This window comes from Megalopta genalis, chromosome 1 (genome assembly GCF_051020955.1).
Source record: "Megalopta genalis isolate 19385.01 chromosome 1, iyMegGena1_principal, whole genome shotgun sequence".
NCBI lineage: Eukaryota > Metazoa > Arthropoda > Insecta > Hymenoptera > Halictidae > Megalopta > Megalopta genalis.
The window spans coordinates 4,333,621-4,351,422 of NC_135013.1; the positions used below are offsets into that span (position 1 = coordinate 4,333,621).

The 17,802-nt window shown below is 42.1% G+C and overlaps 1 protein-coding gene and 1 pseudogene across 1 annotated transcript in view; both read left to right on the top strand.

The window, feature by feature from the left end:
* Pdk1 (Phosphoinositide-dependent kinase 1) overlaps positions 1-17,802 on the top strand; it is a 1,509,859-nt gene that overhangs the window by 245,149 nt on the left and 1,246,908 nt on the right. The gene's annotated exons all lie outside the window — the stretch shown is intronic.
* LOC117223655 (5S ribosomal RNA) lies at positions 7,311-7,430 on the top strand (annotated as a pseudogene).

Sequence of the window (17,802 nt, forward strand, 5' to 3'; positions counted from 1 at the left end):
AACTTTTGGATTCGATGCAAAGATCGGCGCGGGCTATTAATTACCCTCTGTCGAGGATACTGAGTGTTCGATTATCCTATCGGGAATTTATCGTACCGTTTCAAATTCGTACTTCATCCCTTAGATAGCCATCGATATTGATTACGCCAGTTTTATCAGGGGGGGGGAGGGGGCGGGGGAAGAAGGCGTGTTTTCGAAGCGTACCGTCGTCTTATCGGAGTACTTCATAAATCTTTTCTGTCTTCCGTAAGAGAGTGAATGAAGTAGAACATTTCGTTTCAAGGGAGAATTGAGAAGAAGGGATTTACAGCGGAGAAACATATGCGGATTAATTCTCTACGCGAACGATTTCACGGAAAGTACCGGAAAAGAAGGGTAAAACGGCTCTTTCCCTCTTCGGTTTACTTATCCGCTTCTTTTTCTACTGTTTTTGGCCTGTTCCGATGTTTCTTTCCTTCTTTTTGGTTTGTTTCTCTGGCTCTCTCTCTCTCTCTCGCGCTCTCCCTCGCACTGTCTCTCTCTCTCTCTCTCTCTTGAGCTCTCTCTCTTTCGCGCTCTCTCTCTCTCTTTCTTCCGCGCTCTCTCTCTCGCGCTCTCTCTCCTTTCTCTTTCTCTCTCTGGTTCTCTCTCTTTCTTTCTCTTTCTCTCTCTTGCCCTCTCTCTCGCACTCTTTTCCTTTCTTTCTCTTTGTCTCTCTTGCCCTCTCTCCCGCTCTCTTTTTCTTTCTTTCTCTTTCTCTTTCTTGATCTCTCTCGATCTCTCTTTCTCTTTATCTCGCTTGTTCTCTCTCTCACTCTCTTTTTCTCTCTTTTTCTCCCTCTCTTTCTCTCTCTTTTTCTCTCTCACTCTCTTTCTTTCTCTCTCTTTCTCTTTCTCTTTTTCTCTCTCTTTCTCTCTTTCTCTCTTTCTCTCTTTTTCTCTTTCTTCCTCTCTCTCTGGCTCTCCCTCTTTCTCTTTTTGGCTTCCTCTCTGGCTCTCTCTTTCTCTTTCTGGCTTCCTCTCTGGCTCTCTCTCTCTTTCTGGCTTCCTCTCTGACTCTCTCTCTTTTTCTCTTTTTCTCTCTCACTCTCTTTCTTTCTCTCTGATTCTCTCTCTTTTTCTGTCCCTCTCTCTCTTTCTCTCTCTTCCTATCTTTTCCTCTCTCTCTCTCTCTCTCTTTCTCTTTTTCTCTTACTTTTTCTCCCTCTCTTTCTCTCTCTCTTTTCCTCTCTTACTTCCTTTTTTCTGTCTATTTCTCTCTCTCTCTCTCTCTCTCTCTCTCTCCCTCTCTCTCTCTGGCTCGCAAGAACCGTCAGCCTCTGATTGATGCACCGAAAGTCCTCGTAAAAATGCTGCCACGTACGAAATAAACGCGTGCGTGCCTCTATTCTGCTATATTCTGCTCTATTTGATACTAAACAATATATTTATACAATTATATAGATATATGTGGATATATATAAACATATAGATATATATGAATATGTACAAATATATACAGATACATATGAATATACGAGCTAGAGGAGTCAATTACCGTGTCCTGTCAGCAGCTTCCAAGACATTTCTCTACTGAACAGTTTAACAATTTAAATAACAGTTTAAATAACATTTCTTAAGGACTTGTACAGTCCTCCGTCTTTTACATGTTCAGTATTAACAAATAAATAATGAATTCAATTCAAATGAACAAATTCGATATATCTTACACGATAAATATAACGTTAATTATGCTTGAAAATAAACGAAAAGCGCACAGTAATTGGCTACCTCGCACAGTAACTGACGCCACTAGCCCAAAAATATATATTTATGTATATGAACGTATATATAATATATATATAGATGTATACGAACGTATATATAGTATCTATAGACGTATATGTATACATGCACATATGTGCCGTATACATACAGATCCGACGGTCGTTAAGTAGAAATTTGTTGGAGTGACATCAGAGGCGTGACATCTCCAGCGCGTTGGAAAAAGGTTGCGCCGGCGCCCATTATGGGAGCAAGCTGGCGGATATGCTACTCCATATGTCGCTACCAATATCGGCCGGTCATCGATCATTTCGAGCTTCTTTTCCAAGTACCGGCACCCATCAGCCGACAAGAGGACGAGAGGCGATTCGTGATCGCTCGTAGACGCGGCGATGCGTGCCCCGATCGCTGATCACCCTCTCCCCACCCCCTCCGCCTCTAGGCTCCTCCCGTTTATACGTTTCTTTCGGAGAAAGTTGCCGGAAGGGTTGACCACGTTCTGGAATAATCGCGGAATAGCCGCGCGTTGATTAGCTCGGACGTATAATCGATACGCGACTGCAAAAATAGAGCCGCGCTTCAACGAAGACTTTCGTTGAATATTCATCAATTCTTTCTTTTTTTTTCTCTTTTTATGATTTCGTTCCGCTAATGGCGTTCCATTCGTCGTGTTGTATTTTTAACGAGTGTATCAAGGCGCGATACAGCGAAATGAAAGGTTTTTTATGGAACCCGGATACGCGGGATTGGCGAATTTTTATGCGAGAAACGTCGAAAGAGTTTTGGGAGACGTTTTCTCTTCTTGTTAATTGGGGCGAATACCGCCGCGTCACTTTCGGGGACTTACTTATTATGTACAGGGAAGCGTTAAATTACTTCGAAAGTGTACCGAGAAAAGGATACTATTGCTACAGATTATGTTATATAGAGTGCTGTAGGATCGCAACGATTTCGGCCTGGAAGATGCGCGAGAAAGGTTTTCAGGTCGAAAAGCCGTCGGTGGCCGAGCACGGCGAATTGTTCGAAAAGCCCGTTCAGTCTGGCGACACGATTTTTGAAGGGTGGAAAGGCGCGCGCGTGCTGTCGCTTTTACGTAAATTAATCGAACCCGAACTCGCCCGCGCTGAGCGTCGAGTAATGCAAATTTTTGCGCGGCTCGCTCGACTGTGCCATCTCGATCTCTTTTTCCCTATTTCTCTCTTACTCTCTTCCTCTCTCTCGTTCTCTCTTACACTCTGTCGCTCTCTCTCACTCACTGTGTCTCTTTTGCTCTTTCTTTATTTCGCTCTCTCTTCCTCTCTCGCTCTCTTTTTTCTCTCTCGGTCTCTCTTTCTCTCTCGCTCTCTTTTTTCTCTCTCGGTCTCCCTTTCTCTCTTGCTCTCTTTTTTCTCTCTCGGTCTCCCATTCTCTCTCGCACTCTTTTTGCTCTCTCGGTCTCTCTTTCTCTCTCGCTCTCTCGCTCTCTCTCGCGCTCTCTGTCTTTTTCTCTATTCGCTCTCCCTTTCTCTCTCGCTCTCTTTTTTCTCTCTCGCTCCATTTTTCTCTCTTTCTCTCTCGCTCTCTTTTTCTCTCTCGCTCCATTTTTCTCTCTTTCTCTCTCGCTCTCTTTCTCTCTCTCTCTCTCGCCCTTTTCTCTCTTTATTTTTCACTCTCTCTCGCTCTTTTTTCTCTTCTTTTCTCACTCTCTCTCGCTCTCTCCTTCTGTCTTTTTCTCCCACTCTCTTTCTCTCTCGTGCTCTCTCTCGCTCTCTCTTTCTCTCTCTTGCTCTCTCTCTCTCTCTCTCAGTGTCTCTCTCACTCTCTTTCTTCCTCTTGTTCTCTTTTTTTCTCACTCCCTTTCTCTCTTTTTCTCTCTCGTGCTCTCTCTCGCTATCTCTTTCTCTCTCTTGCTCTCTCTCTGTCTCTCTCACTCTCTTTCTTCCTCTTGTTCTCTTTTTCTCTCACTACCTTTCTCTCTTTTTCTCTCCCTCTCTCTTGCTCTCTCTCGCTCTCTCTGTCTCTCTCGCTCTCTCTCGCTCTCTCTGTCTCTCTCGCTCTCTCTCGTTCTCTCTTTTTCTCTCTCTCTCTCGCTCTCTCTGTACCTTTCTCTATTACGCTCTCTCTTTCTCTCTCGCTCTCTTTTTTCTCTCTCGCTCCATTTTTCTCTCTTTTTCTCTCGCTCTCCTTCTCTCTTATTTTCTTACTTCCTTCCTCGCTCCCTCCTTCTCTCTCTCTCTCTCTCTTTCTCTCTCTTTTTTCTCTCCCTCTCCCTGTCTTTCCTTCTCTCGTTCTCTTTTTCTCTCACTCTCTTTTTCTATCTTTCTCTTTTTGTCTCTTTGTCTCACTCTCTTTCTGTCTCTCTCTCCCTCTGGCTCTAATTTTCTCTCTCTCTCTCCCTCCCCTTTCCTCCATCCTTCTCCGTTGCTCCCGGTGTTCTCTCGTTAATAGATTTCCCTGATGAGATCGTAACGAACGCGCTCGATAACTCGATTCCTATATTTCACGGTTTTACCCGGCCGCGCGTATCTCTCCTCGCGCGTAATTTCGTTGCCGGTGATAAATAGACTCGGTCGAAGGCTTCATCGAACGTCGAACGCCGGTAACAGGATATCGGCCGCGCTTCTTCCACCCTCGGCCGTTCTGGAAGAAGGACGACGACACCCATCGGGAAAACGGGCCGCGAGCGGAGGTACCGACGAAGTCTTCCGGCGAGAAGAAGAAGAAGTATGTAACCCGGGCTACGTCGTAAATAGCATCGTTTTCAAGTTCACTTCGTTCACCGGGTTCCCGGGACTACCTGCGATCAGGCTCTTCGCGACTGTCCTTCATTTTCCCTTCGAATCCTTTTTCTCTTAAACGGCAAACGCTTGCGAACCAGCGTTCGCTGCAGACACTGTACCGTGTCGAATCACTCTTCTCGAGTAGTCTTCTTCACTCTTCAAAAAAATATCTAATCCTTGGTGATCGTCTGTCCCTTGTTTCATCGACTTCGTTTCTCCCTCAGTGAAGAATTTGTTCGTCCTCCTCTCGAACGAAAATCGATGTAGAAGATCGACCAACCAATATTATTATAAAATATTGTATCGCACAACCGTATCAACGGAAGAGAGAAAAAAAACTGTATCCTGACTAATGAAACATGCGGCATAAAAGCATAATTAAATAAATAAATAATTACATACAGCGGTACAAAGCATAAAACCCTAACTTTGTTTGCTTATTATGCTATTGATCGTTAGTGTGTTCGTTGAGATAATTTTTAAGATATTTTTATTCGGAAATATTTGTTAATTTATTTCAGTTTTTTGCTATTCAGAGAATTATTTCTTGTCGTAAAGTGCTAGAATGTGATATTAACCTGAGGTGCAAAGAAAGATTCATGTAATTTAAGATCATTGTGTAATTATAATTATATGTACTTACGATCAATGAGAAAACAGTGCATGTAAAGTTAATGCCAAGATTACTTTATTTTGTTACACTTTTGTCTGACTGATGAAGGGGACAAAATGCACCTCTTAAACAAATTGAAAGTAAAATAAATATTTAATAAAAATAATTAATAATTTTTTAAAATAAAAACGTTCCGTGCCACGTGTATCACAGATGATAAGTGTTTACATTAATTAATGCACTAAAAAAAATAGTTTATAACAAATTTAGAAGTGAAAAATTAATTTCAACCCCAAGAATAGGTCGCAATAAGTTCGTTTCATTGTTATATACATATATGATAATATAATATAATATAACATAATACAATATAATATGTATAACATAATATAATATAATATAATATAACATAATATAATATAATATAATATAACATAATATAATATATAATACAATATAATATAACATAATATAACATATAATATAATATAACATAATATAACATAATAGAATATAATACAATATAATATAATATAGTATAATATAATACAATATAATATAATATAGTATAGTATAATACAATATAACATATCATAATATAATATCTAATCTAATATATCAAATATTATAATATTTATATTAATATTTTGTTTATTAATATATTATATTATATTATTTTATTATAATATATTATTATATTATACTATTTTTATTAATATATTAATATTTATATTATAATATATCAAATGCCCAGTGTAAAGGGCCGAGTAAAACGCAATGCGTTCTCCCAGCAAAAAAAAAACTGATCTTCCGAATGTTCCGAACAGTAGTTAGTATAGTCCGTTTATCTTCTATCCTCTCCTAAAAAAAAAAAGTGTATCAACCTCGTGGTAGTTCAGCCTGCAGAAAAATGGCCGAAGGAACAAGGGACCGTCGAAAGCCCCTTCGGCGGAAGCCGGGAGAGAATTATGAACGAGAGACAACAAGATGCCGTTCGACTGCCGTAGTAATTGCCTTCTAAAGAACCGTGGCCCGTACAGAAAACTCACCGCTCGAAGTTTGAACAGATGGCCGTGGAAGAGCGAACGGTAATATCGGCGAGCGTGTCGCGCGCTCGCGCGCGCACGCTTCGCCCTTGCTCGCGAAGTAAGAAAAATGGCCGAGGATGAGGAAACACGGCGCGGGGACGCAGAGAAGATGAAGAAAAGACGAAGAGAGCGTTCTCCCGTTGCGATCGTGTTTACTCTGTGCGCGGTGTATCGAAGGTCTGTTCGCGGCCGGAATGCTGATCGGACGGGCCGGGCCGGGCCGGGCCCCCGCGCGTACTTGGTCCGCGCGCGCGTTCGGGCACGCACGTCTGATTTATGCGTTGTCGCGGCAAATTTATGGGTTCGCGGCGGAACGAAGTTATGAGAAGGGCATCGTCTCCGGCCGCCTCTCCCCGCGCCTCGCCCAGGGGGCCCCCCGAAGAAAAAGTCGGGAAGTCATCGGGCCGGGACGCGCGGGGAGGGCTCAGAGGCCCGTTTAGTATGCGCCGCCATGCTCCCGGCATTTCCATTAACCCCGCGGCTGGATGTATCGCGGAACACGTAGAGAGAAAAAAAAAAGAGAGAAACACTCGTAAACGCTCCACCCCCGCCGCGTCCGTTTTCTTCGCCTCGCAAACTTTCCTGGCCGCGCGCGCGTTATCGCGTTACGCGGCCGTTCGAGCAACGCCTCCGCGCGATCCTTCTTCCTCGGCACGTCCCCCCGCTTCTTCCTTGTCCGCGATGCTCCGGTTCCCTCTGCCCGATCAGCCTTCGGGAACTCGAACGACGGGGAAAGGCGCGCGACGAGGAGTGTCTTCCGTTTCCACCGGAAGACGAGGCCGGATCTTCGCTTGCTTCGTTGTTTGTACAATTCGCGTGCCGCCGGTTTTTTAATAACCCTTTTGCCGGGCACAAAATTACATCCTGCAAGAGTAGAATGTGTTTTGTAAATAATTATCGGGGATTTGTGTTTTATCATGCAAGATTAGGATCTTCGATTGCTTCGTTATTTCTACACTTCGCGTTACCGCCGGTTTTTTAACCCTTAGCGCTCCGAAGGCTCCGCTATGGAGACATTTGTCATTTGTTCCGTAACTCCGAAGGCTCACGATCATAACAGATATGTGTTGGAAGATAGGAAAACGTAATTGTTGCAACGTTTACTTCGCCAACGGCCATATCGCGTTGCAGAAAACCGATTCTCGTCCGATCATCGAAGTTAAACTGCGCTGAGCGTGGTCAGTACTTGGATGGGTGACCGCCTGGGAACACCACGTGCTGTTGGCTCCCTTCTTTTTTTTATTTCATTATCAACATTAACAAGACCGATTGTTCTTATTATTATCGCGTAAACGACAACACAATTTTTTTACATTTCATGCAACTATCATTGCTGCATCAATTATTCGACCGGCAAATCCGTTGTCTGGGACAAATATTACAATAAAATACCATGAAAATCCGAATCAACGTGTTATCTTACCGAAGCGATAAACCTTTGCGAAGCAATAAAAATTAATTTCTCATAGAGCTCTCTGAATCTAGCGTTAAGAAGCTTGCCAGCACCTTCGGCGCGGAACTCGATGAGTCAGGCGATTTTAACCCTTAGCGCTCCGAAGGCTCCGCTACGGAGACATTTGTCATTTGTTCCGTAACTCCGAAGGCTCCGCTGCGGTGCCAAATGTTTTTTAGCATACGTTAGCACCGGCGTTAGAAATTGTTATCTGTAGTTAAAACGTGCTAAGTCTGTACCGTTACGATTAAACCATTTTTTGACCTTTTCTATGGTAAATATTACGATGAGAATTTAGAACCGAGCGATACCGAAGACGTGTTTGATTTTGAAAAGTTAAAAGACATTGTGGAAGACAATGTTGGTTATGATTCTGACACCTCGAGTAGTAGCAGCGAAATTATACTACCAAAGAGACGAAGAATGAGAATTATTGAAAGCGAAAGCGAAGATTCGTTGCAAGACTTAGACGAATGGCGCGATGTTACGGAAGAATTACATATTCCAGATAGAATACCTTTTAGCGTATTGTCACAGGTCATTGGACCACAAGTTCCTACAAACATCGAACAGCCGATACAATATTTTAAATTATTTCTCACGGACGAATCGGTAAATGAAATTATAAAGGAAACCAACGATTACGCAGAAAATGTTCTAAACTTGAAAGAGATATCTGGTAACTCTATTTGGCAAAGCGAATACTGTGACACTTGTCCAAGTAAACCCAGAATGCACATGGGAGATTGTTACCAAAGATATCGCGCCATGGTGAATTACAAAATTTAAAATTTATCTTTTGTTTACAATAGGAAAATGTATATTTATAAAATAAATAAAATCAAATGCATTCGCGAGGACGTGTAATCTTTTCCGCTCGAAATAAGACTTCCTTTATCTCAGGCGCTCCGCTTCAAAAATTAATAATAATTTCCTATTATACGTAGCTCGAATCATCATAATAGGAAGATTATACATACTACTGTGATCAAAAAGTAAGGTGAAATTGTCATTTAAAACTCTCGGGCATTAGGAAGGCAGGTTTCGATTTTTACAATGGGTGATTTTGTTGAGCAAAGAACTTGCATCAAATTTTGTTTGCGGAACGAATATTCTTGTACAGACACGTTGAAAATGTTGCGGAAGGCCATTGGTGATCAAACTATGGCACAAAAAAACGTTTATAAGTGGTACAACGAGTTCAAAGCGGGCCGAGAACGCGTTGAAGACGAACCGCGCTCTGAACGACCATCAACGTCTACCAACGAGGGCCACGTCCAAAAAATCGAAGATTTGGTGCTTGAAAATCGTCGATTGACAATGAGAGACCTCGCTGATGGTGTTGGAATATCATTTGGCTCAGCCCAAACCATTTTGAAGGATGTTTTGTGTCTCAAACGCGTCAAGTCTCGATTGGTGCCAAAATCGCTCAATTTTTTGGAAAAAAAGCGCCGCGTTGATGTGTGTGAAACTTTGCTGTCTGACTAACAGGACCACTTGAAATGCATCATTACTGGAGACGAGACTTGGATTTACGCATACGACCCTGAAACCACCGACCAATCCAGCGAATATCGTGCAAAAGGTGAAGCAAGACCGAAAAGACCACGGCAAAGTCGATCGAAAATCAAGGTCATGTTGACAGTTTTCTTTGATTATCGTGGTGTGGTGCACTATGAATTCCTTCCGCCGGGCCAAACTGTCAACAAAGAATATTATTTGAGTGGTATGCGTCGTTTGCGTGAAGCTATTCGTCTGAAACGGCCGGAATTATGGGCGAACAACTCTTGGTTCCTTCATCACAATAATGCACCATGTCATACTGCATTGGTTCTTCGCGACTTTTTTGCCAAAAGCTCGACTCATATCGTTCCGCAACCACCGTATTCGCCTGATTTGGCTCCGTGCGACTTCTGGCTATTCAGCAAACTCAAAAGGCCAATGCGGGGACACCGTTTTGACACGATTGAGGAGATAAAAACCGAATCGAAGAAGGTCTTGAAGGCTATACCGGAAAAAGACTATTCCGATTGTTTCGAGAACTGGAAAAAGCGTTGGAAACAGTGCGTTTTATCGGACGGGGATTACTTTGAAGGGGATGAAATTGATTTGGAAGAATAAATAAAGAATTTACATTTTATAAACAAATTCATCTTTTTGATCTCGAATCGTCGATTAATTGGCGTAAAATATACTATTTCCTCCGTCAAAGTTCGCCTATCAAAACCGCAGTAATACCAACACTCGCCCCGCTGTCAAAAGTTGCCCGAGAAATTCCAAGTTTCCGTGCATCTCGTCGGATACTCTTGCCATCTGCCTTAATTCTCGCGCGACAAAATTTAATTACCCGTGTACAAGGTGCGTTTCGGCGAACACGAATTCGCCGGACGAGGATGCACGCGGTCGTCCAGCGTAATCCTCGCGAAGAGCATCTCCGCGCGCCGCGCCGCCAGGCAGAAAAGAGGTACGGGGTCGCGCGAAGAAACGTGCGTGCCTGTTTATTGAACCTTACCGTAGAATTACACGAGAGTTACCGCCGACAGTCGTAAACTCTTTAGCTCCGTTTAAACTGCCGACTGGCTAAGTGCAGTCTCCGGCCGCGAAGCCAGTTACGTCTGTACAGCTTGTCAACGGGCTTGTAAAACGTGCCCCGCGCGTTGAACGTTTCGAGAATCCCGTCGTCGTCGTCGTCGTCGTCGTCGTCCCTCAGCCCCCCTCGACGACGTCTGCGTCGTTCGGTGCCCTGCGAACGATCGGTCGTCAGCTCCTTAATCCCGTCAATTTGTATTTCCTCCTTAAATTCGCCGAACTGTCGCGCGTTCCCGCCTTTTACTCCCTTGTACACATGTTTATGGGTTCCGGTGTATTAAACGCGCGACGCTGCGGAAACTCGGAGCGCCGGCACGGCTTCTCCGTTACGGAACATCCCGTTACCGACGGTCCGCCGACGAGACCGCTTTCTATTCGTTAACGTCGCGACAGTTTTTCCCTCCGAGACATGGTCAGCTAATTTCGCCAGTGTCTAGAAAATGTTCGGAAACACTCCGTTCCGTTTCTTCGAACTTCCTTGCTTCCGATACCGTCGATTTCGCATGTAATGTGCCGAGTTTGAACCCTTTTCCAGGGGACTGACGTATGAGATTGACAAGGGTTACTTTAAAGTGCTGTAACTTCGCGAAAAAAAATCGCAGCTGAGTTTCTTTTTTTTGAATTAAAGAGGAAAGATCAATCTATATTCTTCTGTAAGCGACGTTCCCGAAAAAAATTCTACGAAGTCCGTGCATTTCGTCAAACTTGACGAAATGTCGGTCACTACGACAAACATAGTCTTATATTTAAAGGGTTACAGTGTCAAGGGTGCATTAAACATAAAATCTAAGAACACTGTCTTAAAGTAGAGGCTTCCAGCTTCAATTTGAAGAGAAGATCGTCATCGTACGATGATTTCTCGCGGAATTATCGTCGATCAAAGATGGCCAATTTCTGGCCAAGATTTGCGCATGCTATAATTCGTTTTGGGGAGCAATGCATAAAATAACATAATAAAATAACATAAAATCCAAAAATACTGTCTTAAAGTAGAGGTTTCCAGCTTCAATTTGAAGAGAAGATTGTCATCGTACGATGATTTTTCGCGGAATTATCGTCGATCAAAGTTGACCAATTTCTGGCCAAGATTTGCGCATGCTATAATTCGTTTTGGGGAGCAATGCATAAAATAACATAATAAAATAACATAAAATCCAAAAATACCGTCTTAAAGTAGAGGTTTCGAGCTTCAATTTGAAGAGAAGATCGTCACCCTACGATGACTTTTCGCGGAATTATCGTCGATCAAATTTGGCCAATTTCTGGCAAAAACTTGCCTATGCCATAGTTCGTTCGAGCAATGCATAAAATAACATAATAAAATAACATAAACTCCAAAAATACTGTCTTAAAGTAGAGGTTCCAAGCTTCAATTTGAAGAGAAGATTGTCATCCTACGATGACTTTTCACGGAATTATCGTCGATCAAAGTTGGCCAATTTCTGGCCAAGATTTGCGCATGCTATAATTCGTTTTGGGGAGCAATGCATAAAATAACATAATAAAATAACATAAAATCCAAAAATACTGTCTTAAAGTAGAGGTTTCCAGCTTCAATTTGAAGAGAACGTCGTCATCGTACGATGATTTTTCGTGGAATTATCGTCGATCAAAGTTGGCCAATTTCTGGCCAAGATTTGCTCATGCTATAATTCGTTGGAGCAATGTATAAAATAACATAAAATCCAAAAATATTGTCTTAAAGTAGAGGTTTCCAGTCGCGACAGTTTTTCCCTCCGAGATATTTCGCGGCGCAGGGCGGGCGTCCCAATTTCCGTGCTTTCCAGCCGATTTTTGCATTCCCGAAGCCGCCATCGAATAGAGTAATTTTTATTTGTTCCAGCGAACGTGTGTCTCGATTTTTCAGACGTTTCTGTGTTTAGAGATATTTTTTTGCGCGACGGAAATTGGTGATTTAGGAATGTTCTTAACGAAATGGGAAAAGGTGTTTTTGACGCTAATTCCGTGTCCTGAAAATGAATGCGAAATAGTATAATAAATCTGCGAAATAGTCTTTCAAGTTTACGTAATTGTTTCTAGATGCTACTAATATGCAATAATTCGTATAAATAATCTAATTGATTCTAATAGTTTAACTTCACACGCTCTCTTGTGTGATTTAATGAAGCATTTAATATTTTTGATCGAGAGATTATCTCGATCTGAAATTATTAAACTAATAATTATTCCCGTTTCGTGTAATTGTATTCGCTCTTAGAAGATGTATTAACAATTGATAGTAAGTAACAAAAGTAAGTAAGTAACAATAATAATTGAATTAATACTTACAAGGTGGTATAAATTTTTATTAACGTAATTCATCGACTTAATCGATATTAGATAATTGTCGATGAAATAGAAATAATAAAATAGATTGTGTATACATAAAATAATAGATTATACATTATATCATAATAAAAATAAATAGATTGTCTACATCTTTCGTTTACAAGCTGAAGGACAATTGAGGAGAATTTACTGCAGGTTGAAACTGTTTTTACCATCCACCTTGTCTGTTTGCATTCCGTCGTTCTTTACGAAGCACAAAAAAAACAGCTGTTTTCTATCAGTTAATAAAAGTAACAATAAAACAATTTATCAACAAGTTTATTATTATTTAACAAGTGTTACTGTAACATTTGCCGTAAGTAACACATAAATCGAATAAATAACTCATAAATGTGTCTTTACGATATGAGTAATCGTAAATTAAAAAATCAGTGACCCGTCATTTTGACGGATTTCGTAAACCTAGTGTTAAAATCATGTAATATAAATGTATAAATAACCCATGAATTTCTATGTAGAGTTTATGGTTAACTGTGCATGAATTCCATCGTTCTTAAAATCACGTAATATAAATGTATGAATAAGGCTTCAGCTTGTAAACATGTACATGTACATAATCTATTTATTTTTATTATAATACGTGCTCTATTATTTTATGCAGACAATCTCTGTTTTATTATTTCTGTTTTATCGACAATTTTTTAATATCCATCAAGTCGATGTAAATTACGTTAATAAATAAATGTATGAATAGTAATTCATGAATTACTATGTACGGTTTACGTTTAAAAATTATCAATATGTACAGTAAATTCTCCCTAATTGACGCCTCTCAGATTGTGCACAAAAATGAATAATTTGGGAAGAGGAGATACGATTATTCGATTTTATAGTCTTGCAGCTCGTTTTTATAGCTGTTGACAGTACGTAAGCATAAGAACGAGCCGCAAGCCTCGAATAATCGTATCTCCTCTTTCCAAATTGTCCATTTTCGTGCGCTATCTGAGCGCCAGTTAGGGAGAATTCGCTGTACCTGCGTATAATTTGTTAAGAAGGCACACAGCGTCGCGCGAACGAATCTTGCGTAGCATCGAACGAGAGAGGCTGGAATAGAGAAAGAAAAAAAGAGAGAAAAAGAGAAAGAGAGAGAGAGAGAGAGAGAGAGAGAGAGAAATTTTGAAATCGACGGGAGCACGGGCATGATTTAGCGTCGCGGCGAGCCGGGAACGTGGAGAGGTCGTTGGAACGGGTCGAGCGAGCGCACGCGAAAATATGATCTTTCACAGAGATCAAATATTTTCGTAATTAGCCCTCCCATCGGCCGCCCTTTCTGTCGGTCGCAATTGATTTAATAAAGAGTCGCCTTGCGTCCATTTCTGCGATCACGCGCAAATTGGATGGATGGTTATTGCTGGGCGCAGGCAGGGCGTGCCGGCCCAGGCTAACGTTTTCGAAATACGATTGGATATTAATAAAATAACTTCGATACGGTTGTCCCAGGCCGATCAATAAAATTAATCAGAGGTCTACCGTGGCCGCCCTTTAATGGCTCGCGCGCAACCTGTTCGTTCTAGCGCGGTATCAAATACGGTTTCGGGTTAAATAAATTCGAAAAGGATCTCATAGAACCGTTCCGCCTCCGCGCCGCGCTGTTAATCAGTGTAAATTTCTATTAAAACGGGCAGGATCGCGACCGGCACCAATTGAAAATTGTTCCCAGAACGCGGCCATGGTGCTCGGTTATCGCATCGGCTCGCTAATGATTGAATATCCCGAAGAATTAATCATACTCGCCCGCGGATCGCACAAATGCCTTTTGTCGCGCGGCCCACGCGCAACGAAACCCACCCCTTTGATGCGACCTCGCGTTGTCTCGCCGGAAGTTTATACATTTATTCCTGACGTTTTACTTTCATCGTTGGCTCACGTGGTGTCCCCACTCGATTTGGAAATTTCAACTAATTTCGCGTTCTCTAAGCGCTTCCGGCGTTGCGTTTCTGCTTTATTTTATCACGTAGAAATATTGGCCTACTTTCATCGACGATAATTCCGTGAGAAGTCATCGTAGGATGACGATCTTCTCTTCAAATTGAAGCTGGGAACCTCTACTTTAAGACGGTATTTTTGGATTTTATGTTATTTTATTATGTTATTTTATGCATTGCTCGAACGAATTGTAGCATAGGCAAATCTTTGCCAGAAATTGGCCAAATTTGATCGACGATAATTCCGTGAAAAGTCATCGTAGGATGACGATCTTCTCTTCAAATTGAAGCTGGGAACCTCTACTTTAAGAAGGTATTTTTGGATTTGATGTTATTTTATTATGTTATTTTATGCATTGCTCGAACGAACTATGGCATAGGCAAGTTTTGGCCAGAAATTGGCCAAATTTGATCGACGATAATTCCGCGAAAAGTCATCGTAGGGTGACGATCTTCTCTTCAAATTGAAGCTTGAAACCTCTACTTTAAGACGGTATTTTTGGATTTGATGTTATTTTATTATGTTATTTTATGCATTGCTCGAACGAATTATAGCATGGGCAAATCTTGGCCAGAAATTGGCCAACTTTGATCGACGATAATTCCGCGAAATGTCATCGTAGGATGACGACCTTCGCTTCAAATTGAAGCTACAAACCTCTACTTTAAGACGATATTTCTGGATTTTAAGTCTCTTGCACCGTCGTCACTGTAATTCTTCAAATGCGAGGTCATGTTTTCCATATTAAAAATTGCCAAGTTCGACGAAATGCACGGACTCTGAAAAATTTTTCTCATATTCGCCGTTTACAGTAGAATGAAGTATCATTCTTTCTCTTGAATTTAAAAAAAAAATAAACGGAGCTGCGATTTTTTTAAGCAAAGTTACAGCCCTTTAAAGTAACCCTTACATTTTTCTCGTATATCGTCGGCATTGGTATTTCCAAATGCTGCGAATGATCGATAGAACATTGAAAAAACATGGTCAGCTAATTTCGCCAGTGTCTAGAAAATGTTCGGAAACACTCCGTTCTGTTTCTTCGAACTTCCTTGCTTCCGATATCGTCGATTTCGCATGTAATGTGCCGAGTATGAACCCTTTTCCAGGGGACTGACGTATGAGATTGACAAGGGTTACTTTAAAGTGCTGTAACTTCGCGAAAAAAAATCGCAGCTGAGTTTCTTTTTTTTTGAATTAAAGAGGAAAGATCAATCTATATTCTTCTGTAAGCGACGTTCCCGAAAAAAATTCTACGAAGTCCGTGCATTTCGTCAAACCTGACGAAATGTCGGTCACTACGACAAACATAGTCTCATATTTAAAGGGTTACAGTGTCAAGGGTGCATTAAACATAAAATCTAAGAACACTGTCTTAAAGTAGAGGTTTCCGGCTTCAATTTGAAGAGAAGATCGTCATCGTGCGATGATTTTTCGCGGAATTATCGTCGATCAAAGTTGGCCAATTTCTGGCCAAAACTTGCCTATGCCATAATTCGTTCGAGCAATGTATAAAATAACATAATAAAATAACATAAAATCCAAAAATACTGTCTTAAAGTAGAGGTTTCCAGCTTCAATTTGAAGAGAAGATCGTCATCCTACGATGACTTTTCGCGGAATTATCGTCGATCAAAGTTGGCCAATTTCTGGCAAAGATTTGCCTATGCTACAATTCGTTCGAGCAATGCATGAACAAATTCGATGCGATGATACTTATTTCGAATCATGCGATTTCGAGTGGCGCCTCCGAGTCGCCAGACGACCGCGAACGGTTAAGACTTGTTAATCGCGTCTGGCATAAACCGGCGACTGCCACGTGTCGCATCCTGCATTTCGGCGAGGAAATTTCGTGGACGTGTTTCCGACGTATTCGCAGGATGTTCGATCCGGCCAACAAGTGCCTCTTCCTTTTCCTTTTCCTTTTCCCTTTCGTCGGCTGGCCGTCCTGTTAACGTCTTCTTCCCTCGATCCTGCCCGACCCCAGCTTTCCCTCTCGCTCTCTATTCTTTCGAAGAAGTTTGGCAATTTGTAGGCGAACGACGTCCGCGAGGACGCAGGATACGCGCGCGTGGAACGCGGTGTACGCGGCCGTGAACGCTTCCGCGTGTCTGCGCGCGGATCCTGCGTGCATGCATTATGCATGCCGCATATTATACGTACATACACATATGCATAAGTACGAGGATCGGGTTAAGGAGGAGAAGAAGGGAATCACTTGCCGGGGACCGCGAATCCTTCGAACCGCAGCTCCAGCGTTCTCCGTTTATTTCAATCGGGAGCCTGTTATTTTATACCATCTCGCGAGGTATTACAAAATTGATTACTTGTTCGTCAACAACTCGTTCTTCAACGAGTCGACCGCCGAATATCGGCTGCAAAATTTTACGCGATACCACTGTCATTCGATTAACGAAACCGAAATTAGAAAGTTAAAATTCACCGTGGGAAATAATAACTTTGCCCTATTTTAGCTGCACGAATACTGAAAATTAACGAAGTCGTACAACGAATTGGACGTAGCGAGTCAACAATTCAGCAATCCTGTTAAAGGTTACAGAGCTACAATTCTGCGCCAACGTGTGTTGCTTTACGAGAATGTCAAGAATTAATTCACTTAGAACTTTTTACTATTTTTATTGCAATGAAAGCTTGCGCAAGGGAATTTAATCCATTGTTTCTGAACGCTTAACAGACGGGTCGCATGAATTTACGTTTTCTAAACCGGCAGATCTGAGAATACCGAGTCGCGATTTTTCGGGCCTCGCGGCTCGTTTTTATAGAAACTCGGGGCGGTCGGCGAAAAAAACGCAGTGGCCGGCATACCTCGGTGTACATTAACGCTTCACAGGCCGCGCGGTTTTATGGGAAACCTTCATGGGGAGACAGCGTTTCATCCTGGATTAAACTGCTGTCTTACAAATAAACAAAATTATAATTGAATCATAGTTTGCAAATCGGCGATCAATTGTCAGGTAAACTTCGCGGATATTGAAATTTTCGGTTTATTATTATGTTATCAAGGTAAATTGCGATTTCGCATTCGTTCACGGTCGAATCGGAAATAACTAGTAGTTTGTACCACCGATACTGGTGCCGAACGGCGCGCGATCAGTGTGTTCAGGAAAAATTGCTACGCGAGGAGTGGGACGGCGACGCACGCGGAGGGTTTCCCGCGCAGCGGCGCGGCGCGTCTACCGGGTGAGCATCGTAATTCTGAACTACGACGACGACGCGACGCGACGCGGAGCCGCGGATACAATACGATACGATAGGTGCCACCCC